The sequence below is a fragment of the Gavialis gangeticus genome, unplaced genomic scaffold (genome assembly GCF_001723915.1).
Source record: "Gavialis gangeticus isolate Ggan-Ray unplaced genomic scaffold, GavGan_comp1, whole genome shotgun sequence".
Taxonomy (NCBI): Eukaryota; Metazoa; Chordata; order Crocodylia; family Gavialidae; genus Gavialis; species Gavialis gangeticus.
The window spans coordinates 28426474-28435178 of NW_017728997.1; the positions used below are offsets into that span (position 1 = coordinate 28426474).

Genomic DNA, 8705 nt, shown 5'->3' on the forward strand with positions numbered 1-8705 from the left:
CCTGAAACCTTGTGAATCTTCTCTTCCAAATATATAGTTGATCCAGTAAAAGATATCAAGCAATCCACTTGCTTCTCATACATCTCCTGGACCATCATCGCTACAACAACACTCCAACACTACTATTGTAAAGACTAAATTTAAAAAGGCATTAAATATATAAGCCTTCTCCATAGAATCTGCTATTAGCTTGCCATCACCATTCATTAAGGGCCCTACATTTTCCCACTTTCCTTGGTCTTTCCCTTATCTCTGTCATACATGCTTTTTGTTTCCTGTTCTTTCTCTTGCTTGCTGCATCTCAGTTCATGCCTTGGCCTTCCTGATTTTCTCTCTGCATGCCTGTGCAACATTCTTTTACTCATCTCTAGTAACATGGCCATACCTTTTTTAACATACCTTTTTAAATTTCAGCTCATTAAAGAGTTTTCTGTTTAGCCAGACCAGGCTCTTGCTTTACTTCCTATCCTTTTTTTGCATTGGGATAGCCTGCTGTTGTGCATGATCTTTAAAGTACAACCAGCAATCCTGGACCCTTTTCCCCCTTAGATTTGCTTACCATGAAATCCTGCCTACCAATTCTTGGAGTCTGTTAAAGTATGTTTTCTGAAGTTCTGTCATTTCTATGATATTCTCCTTCCTTCTGTTAGGACCTTGAATTCTGTCATCCCATGGTCTCCTTCACATTCTTGACCTGTTCCTCCAGCAATTCAAAAAGAGTTTCACCCCTAGTTAGCTTCTTCGCTACCTGTACCAAAAAGTTATCCCCAACATACTCTAAACTTGTTGAACTGCCTGGGTGTGTGTACACATGCATTAATGCACCTTTGCTACTTAGCATTAAGTTTAGTACCTCTGGGCATTTATAGATGGGGGTGCTAGCAGGTGGGGTGCTTTAATTAGTGTAGCTTTGAGAGCCGTGCTAATTAAAGCACCTGGAGCATCACATGCATCAGCGTCCCCATGCTGAAAAATGGCAGCAGGGTGCTATGAACTAAAGCTCATCGAAAAATGATGGCAGGGCACTATGAACTAGAGCACCCCACTGCCATTTTTCAGTGCAGGGACACTGATACATGTGATGCTGAAGTCTGCTGGAATGCAATAATTACCACGCTCTGGTAGACTCAATTAATTGAGTCTTCTCCAACGCACTGTAATTACAGCATGTTGGAACAGCCTCCCTGCATGTATATAGGAACCCTCTAATACCAGGTACTACATAAATGTGCAGTAGCAAAGGCACACCATCTTTTCTTGATGCTTAATACTCAGTAGTTTAATTCTACTGTGCATTAGCACATTGGCGTGGCTTTCACGTTAATGCACAGTAGAATTAGTCTACGTGGTTTCTACCAGACACCCACCATGGCAACGCCTTCTCTGTTCTGCTCTTTCACCTTGACCCAGAGACTTTCAGCAGGCCTAGCTCCATACCACCTTGCCTACTTTGAAACAAGTGTATTTTTGTTTTATGCATAAAAACAAAAAACACTTCCTTTTATTCCTCTGCCTGATCTTCCTGAGCGACTTATGCCAATCCATCTCTGGTCATGTGAATTATCCCACCAAGTCTCAGAAATCTGAATGAAATCATACTGCTCTGACCGTACTGGAACTTCCAATTATTCCTAATTATTCCCTGTGCTCCTTGCATTATTATATAAATAATGTAGATGACTAGACAATTGTCTTGCTAATTTTCCTTGGAAAATACTGGCAGAAGGTACCTGGCACCTTATAGACAACTGAATGAGAGATGCATAAACTTTTCATAGGGAGCTTTTTTGTGAGCCACACTTCAATCAGATACTAACTACCTCTCTGAAAATACTGTTAAGTCTCCCCGTGTTACAGTCTCTTTCTTGGCCTTTATCTGGGTCACCTTGCTTTTTACTTGCCTGTGGCCTTTTGTCTGCGTCCCCATTCAATCCAATTTAAAGTCCTCCTCACTAGGTTTGCAAGCCAGTTTCCTGTCAGGCTCTCAATGATTGTTTTGCCTTTGACTTCATTAAAGCCAAGATTTTGTCCCACATGGACATGCTGTTGTGTGATCCCTGAGAGTTCAGGCAGGAAGGGCACTATGAGAACCAAGAAAACAAGCTAGCAAGAGAGCTAATTAAGCGAACAAAGGGTGCTGTATTGGCAACCTGCAATAGAAACAGTTAATTTAACTACAAGAAAATGATTATTCTTAGACAGTTGAGTGTCTGTTACTATAGCTGTTACTTTGTGCAGCTGTTTGCTGATGACTTTACACTGTGGTCGCTGGGTTTTGAACTGCGGGTTGCTGCAGAAGAATCCTCAGATGGGAGAGTGGTTGTAATGAGGTTTAGATGCCAGCAGTGTGGGATTCAGTGGTTACAACAGTTGTCTAAAGGAATACATTTTATAGTAACAAGTGTCTGTCATACTCTTACCATAGTAGAAAGGAGCCGTTTTGTAAATAAGCTGGAGTGCTCTGGAGCACAATAAAGAACGGAGGTCCAGTGTTACTGGATCTGAGAGTACGATACCAACAAATCATTACAAACTTTGATGGTTTTTCCTCCCTCTCTGAAGCAAAAGGCAGAATAGTACACTGGGTCATGGGCATAGAAATTGGACTTTGACATCCATTATTACCAGCAAGGATAACTGTTGCAGGTGTCTTATCACAGCAGCTCTCACCCAGTTTATAACCATATCCCATATGTGAGGACCGATGGAAATTTGTAATCTTAATTATGCTCACAGTCAAGCCAAAATTGTCCCAGACTTGCAGGGGAGGAAAAGACAAAACAGAAGGGATGTAGTTTTACTAGGCTCCAATTATATTAATTTAAAGTCTTGTAGGAATTATTTGGTGACACTGCTATGCTCTTTTCTGGGTTTCTGGTAGTGCAACCATAGAGACAATGCCTACACACTCACCTTCTGCACCCATGAGGACTTCTGCTGTATGCTCTGATTCTTGCAATTCCCAAACCTATGAGGAAAACAAACTATCAGGACTGAAGGGAAATGAATGGTAGAAAAACCCTGCAAAGGAGTCAATAGCCTTCTTTCCCCTGGGGCAACTCAAAGCTCTCCAGCTGTAACACTGCAAGAAGTCAATTCTCAAATAGATAAGTGCATTGTTACCATTTGCTAAGCCCTAAAGAGCAGATGAAAATATGCCAGGGAGATGGACTAGTGATAGAAACCTGGGACAGCTTCATAAAGTATAGAAACCATTGGACACTTCAGCTGAGAGGCTCATTTGCCACAAGTCCATGCAGCAAGATAAATTTATGGAGGAGCTAATTCTGACCCACTGAGTATGTAGGACCTATTAATTTATTCCCAGGGGACTCAGAAGTTTATTCCCACATTTGAATCTGACAGTTGCAGAGTGGGGCTGTGTTCAGTTCTATGTATTGGGCTCTTTGGTTGATTTTTAAGTCTGGTTTTACTATTTGCCACGTGTGACCAGTCACGTAGCTAAAGTTCGGCTCGTGCAAACATTCTAAAGGGGTGATTTTTAGACCATTTAAATCATGAAAAAATTAATCTGAGGCAGAAGCAGGGTTTTTTTTTTTTTTAATAATCCAGTCAGAGAACAGAAAAAATGCTGTGTCGCTTAGGTAACCAGTCACAGAGCTTGAATGTCAAAGCACAAGTACTGAATAACTGACTGACTACTGGCTATGAATAGTTTGCAAATAATCCAAAATGCAAATAACTTTGTAAAAACTAGTCATCAAGTAGTGCCTAATAACAATCAACTTGGTAAATCTCAAAGTCCACTCACAGGCGATTTATGAATAGGAAAGATAGAGCTAAATCCATGATTCCCAAAGGGTGTGCCACAGCATGCTAATGTAGCAGAAGAGCAACAGACGTGTGCTGCAAGATTCCCCGGGGTGAGGAGGAAAATGCTGTCTTCTGACATCCTAGCAGCCTGCACCTGCCCCAGCTGCTCAACCCCACCTACTAGGACTTCATCCTATGCATTCTGTTTGGACAGTTATTTTTAGGATATCTTAGTTTTTTAGAAGACTCTTTTACACTTTTTACTTTCTAGTGTAGTTCATCCTGCCACAAGCAGCTTGTACCTAGCCTGTTACTTGCTGTCTCAGTGGAATTGGGACAGAACACACAGACATGATTTTTGAATACTGGATATTGTAACTTGTGATAACAAAAACTGCATGTGACTGGTTGAACATTTAGATATCTATAATGCAAACAAATGCTGATTGTTGTTGTGGCTTGTGGAATGACAAATGACCCAACACATACATTAGTGGGTGTTTATAAATATACCCACATACACATTCAGAAAGAAAGAACTTATACACATACCTGATGGTGTAAAGCCTGATTTAGAAGAATTATAGTAAGCAATGTAATTGCTGTGATGTTTAATAACAAGCTAATGTCACAGAAACCTTTACACCACTCTGCTGTGTGTTCGGTGTATGTCACATATTTTACAAATTTTTAAAAAGGTGTTTTAAAATGTTCTACACCATATTTAAATTGTGGTTTTTACAACCTTTGCATGGCTCAGGAGAGAATGAGTAATATGAGAAGATCACAAATAAAATAAAATACATCTTTATACATGTAACAGAGCCACTGACATGAACATGTACCAAACCTGAGTAATTGCCTGACCTTATTGCTATAAATCTTTTCCTTTGTCATTTCATTCCTTTTATTGTTTGTTATTCTCATTCTTGTCATATCTAAAATTAGGTCCCAGTCCTGCAGTGATTTATGCACATGCTGACTCAGGACTAAACATTTCCTCTTCTCTGCCACTATTACTGACCCCAAATGTGCAAAAATCATGAGTCTAGCTCTCCCTCTCCCCACAAAAAATTCATGAGATTGGCTTTCAAATGCTTCAGATTCTTTTCTTTACTTTCTAGTTTCTGAAGCATTTCATTTTTTTCTCTCAGCAACCATAAGGGCTAGAAACTTCATTTGTAATGCAAGATTAGATTTTCATTTGATTCCTTGCTGTCAGCAGTTGGGGCTTTAGGAAAAATGACAATTATTATACAACAATATTATACAATTATATTATACAATTTTCATGTGACAATAGCGTGTACGTCTGTGTCTCACGCATAAGAGTATTTCTTTAGAGAGGAAAGGATGGTCAGGGAGAGAAATGTGACATTTTAGGGAATAAGGAAGAATATATTTTGGGGGGGGATTGTTTTAATTGTCTTTAATTGAAAGTGTTCAGGAGACTGGAATGCAAGCAGTAGTGCCTGGGGTGATGGATTAGTGGGCAGAGTGCAGGTTAAGTGGTCAGAGTAACATAAGTGCATCTCATCATAAGGACACCACAGTGTCCTGTATGGCCCTGATCCTGCAAACCCGATAGCCATGTGCAATTCCCCGGAGTAGTAAAGAACTTGGTTAAGTATTTGCAGGATGAGGCCTGTGTAATTTGACATAGATACCAGTTAAATACATATGTGGTATCCATTAATACTGTATAATCCTATATACTCAAGCGCTGTGATTCAGTAAACAGTGTATGAAATCTTACCTTCTTTCCTAGAAAATAGCTTTCTGTTTTCCAAACGATTTCTCTGTGGTGGAAAGATGTGTGTATCATCCTCTGAATGGATCTTGCTTTTGGTGAATGGCCATAGGCCAGGATGTCAAGGTATAAATCATCTGGAGTTTCATGTTGACATGAACACATACATACAATACATGACTGGATGTAGTATTCTGTTAAAACCAGTTACGCTACCCAAGGAAGTGTATTGGAAATCATGTGTTTCCATGTTAAAAAAATCTCATTGTATTCTAACATCTGTAGCAGATCCTTACCACTCAAAACAAGAAAAAGCCTGACAAAAGCTGGGTCTCTGCTCTTGGGATAGCTCTCCATATTTTTCTCTTGATATAATTTGCATTGTTTCCGATCCAAACACTTTAACCATTAGCAGTAAAACACACAGAAATGAGTTCTCTATTAACTTAAGGTCTCTGTTGCAACTAAACCTAGAAAACAAAGGCTGGGGAAGCCTGAGCGGCTGTAACCTTGTTGATTCTTTTCTCTCTCCCACCCCCTTAGCCTCGCCCAGCTGTTTTAAATAGCGAGAAGAAATTAACATTCTTAAAGACTTGCAGGATGTTTGGATTTCTGCCTTTTATTTCCACTTCTATACTCCATGACTTGAAAACTTGCCCGTGATTTATAAATTCCCTGTCCAGAAATGTGATCTTTTTCTTTTTTTTTTTAAAGCAACGACTTCAAAAATTCCGGCAACGAAAGCGATCCAGTGTTTGCTTTGATTATTGCCAAACTGTTGCCGAGAGCCGGGCGCGTTTGCCTGCCCGTCCGGGCTGGGCTCTGCCCGCGGACAGGAGCGGGTGCCTGCGGAGCGCAGACGACCCGCTCGGGGCCCTCTAGTAGGTGGTTGCAGCCGAGCCCGGGGGCGGCCCCGCCCTCTTTTACAGTTTTCTCCTCTTCTTTACTAATTCTAGTGATTTGAGACATGACCTTTAACCCACGCACTTTGCAGACTCCTAAAGGGGATCATTGAAATGCCACAGTAAACCAAAGGCAGTAAAATATTATTTACTAGGCATAAAACTAAGGTTGGTCTTCCTAAAAGGAATGAACAACAACCCCTGGGGTTTTGCCCCCGTGATGCATGGGCTTTGCAGATGCCTCCCTCGAGTTGCTGATGAATGAATGGCTCAAGTTGTGTGAAGCTTATCGACTAGATAAGTCTTTTTTTTTTTCTTCTTTTACGTCTGCTGATATCATCAGTGTGTTACAGGGATCCTGGGGCTGTGGTCGTGGCTTGGGTTTGTAGGTGTTATCTAGTGTGTGTCCTAGAGACGTAATGCAAGATCTTCGCAACTGGGTCCTTGGGAATCGAGCCGTGGTCCTGAAACCTTTTGATGCGGAATCCTTTTCATCTCCTTCCTCTGGCTGAGGACTCGGGTCTTTCACTCATGTATTGAGATGTTGTCCTTTGTTATGGAGCCAGGGAAGGAGGTGCCTGATGAGATGGAGATAACGTCTTTGAACTCCTTCCCTTTTCTGTTGGGTTATCAGGGGCTCTCCCTGCACGCCCACCGCAGGGTCTGAAGACTACCTAAGCCAGGGAGAGGTTTGCTAAATAACAGGAACAGGCAACAACCAGAACAATAAACTGTCTTGATAAGAGTCCGCTCGCTCTCTGCTTTCGGTGCTTAGATAAGATTCAAGGCAATTTAGTGGCAATCTGAAGTCTTTTATTGTCCCTTAAACCCAAATCTCTCGGACTAAAGCATCTGTGCGTTTTTAGCACTCCTGTTTTACACAGATTTCCGTTTGATCATTTAATGGCTGGTAAGTGCAAACAGGGCCCTTCCATCTGCTTCGAGCCTCGGTGCAATTACCCTGCGTCTCTCACGAGCATCCTGGCCCCGGGGTCCCTGACAGCCGTCTGGGCTCTTCCCCGGGACTCGGACCCTCCTCTCGTTTGCTGGAAAGTGGATCCAGGGCTTTGTGCTGCAGGCTGAACGCGGACAGGCCAAATCTTTGCCCTTGCTCCTGCCTTCCCGGGCCGTGATGGACTCAGCGGGATTCCCGGCCTAGCTTGGTCCTCTGAGCAGAAAACCACTGAAAACAAGGGCCAAAAAAACCCAACCAACCAAACAAAAAAGGCTGAAGAGGGTCATAAAAAGCCAAGGGAGAAATGGTTGATCACTGAGAAGGAAATTATGAATGATGGTGATGGGTTGGTGATGGTGGCTTTGCCAGAGCTTCCCTGGGACAAGCTGAGCTGTCTCGCCCCCAGGAGAGCGGTCCGCATGCCGAGGCGTGTGCTGTCCGGGAGCCAAGGCAGGTGCTGCCCACCTGGAGGGCACAGCCCAGTACGCCCTGAAGGCGGGGGCAGAGCACCAGCCCCGCCAGTGTCCCCCGCCTCCCAGGCTCCCGATTCGCTTTGCCCTGCGAGGGCTCGGGTACGGCCGTGGCCTTTCTCGGTCCGGGGCCTCTCGCAGCCCTTTTTGGATCCCCCAGCCGGGCTGTGGCCGCCTGACTCCCCCCCGGCCCCTGAGAGCAGCCGCAGAGCCGGCAGCTGGCTCGGGGCAGGCGGCTGAAGCTCGCACCTGAGGCACGATGTGAGGCGCAGTGAGATGCGTGGCTGAGGCGGGAGGAAGCCTTGCGAGGCTCACGGGAGTCAGGACGCCCCTTCCCCGCATTTGGGCTGCCTCCCCCAGCCGCACCGGCCGCCCGCGCGAAGAAGCTGGGGGGCGGACTGAGCGCGGGGCAGCGCCGTGGGGGAAGGGGCGGACGACGCTGGGCTGCCCCGCCTGGGGGATCCCCCGCCCGCGGACGCGGAGGGAGGCACCGGGGCTGCCCCGCGCTGGGCCGCTGCAGTCTGCGGTGCGCCTGCAAAACGCAGCCTGGGCTGTCATAGGTCGGCGCAAGGCGCATGCGCAGCGCCCAAGTTTTCCAGCCGCCGCTGGCTCCGCAGCAACTTCTCTGCACTGTTGCGGCGCAGAGCGGAGCGGAGCCGCACACAGCCCGGCCCGGTGGGACTCTGCTGCCGCGTGTGAACGGGGCCCGGCGGGCCATGGATTGGGAGCGCCCCTGAGCCCGGGACCTGCCCTCCTCCCGGGCCCGGCAGCCGCCCCGTCTCGGACCGGCGGCCCCGACCGTGCGCCATGGAGGCAGCCGGCCCGAGGAGGGCTCCGCCACGCCGGGCCCGCGC

The 8705-nt window shown here is 45.4% G+C and overlaps 1 long non-coding RNA gene across 1 annotated transcript; it reads right to left on the bottom strand.

The window, feature by feature from the left end:
• Window positions 1–1494: 1494 nt before the first annotated feature.
• On the bottom strand, window positions 1495–2791 carry LOC109289101. Its single transcript, XR_002095299.1, has 2 exons — window positions 2421–2791; window positions 1495–2081 (listed from the first exon to the last, which is right to left on the bottom strand). It is a non-coding gene; the product is annotated as an uncharacterized LOC109289101 (long non-coding RNA).
• Between the last annotated feature and the right edge of the window lie 5914 nt (window positions 2792–8705).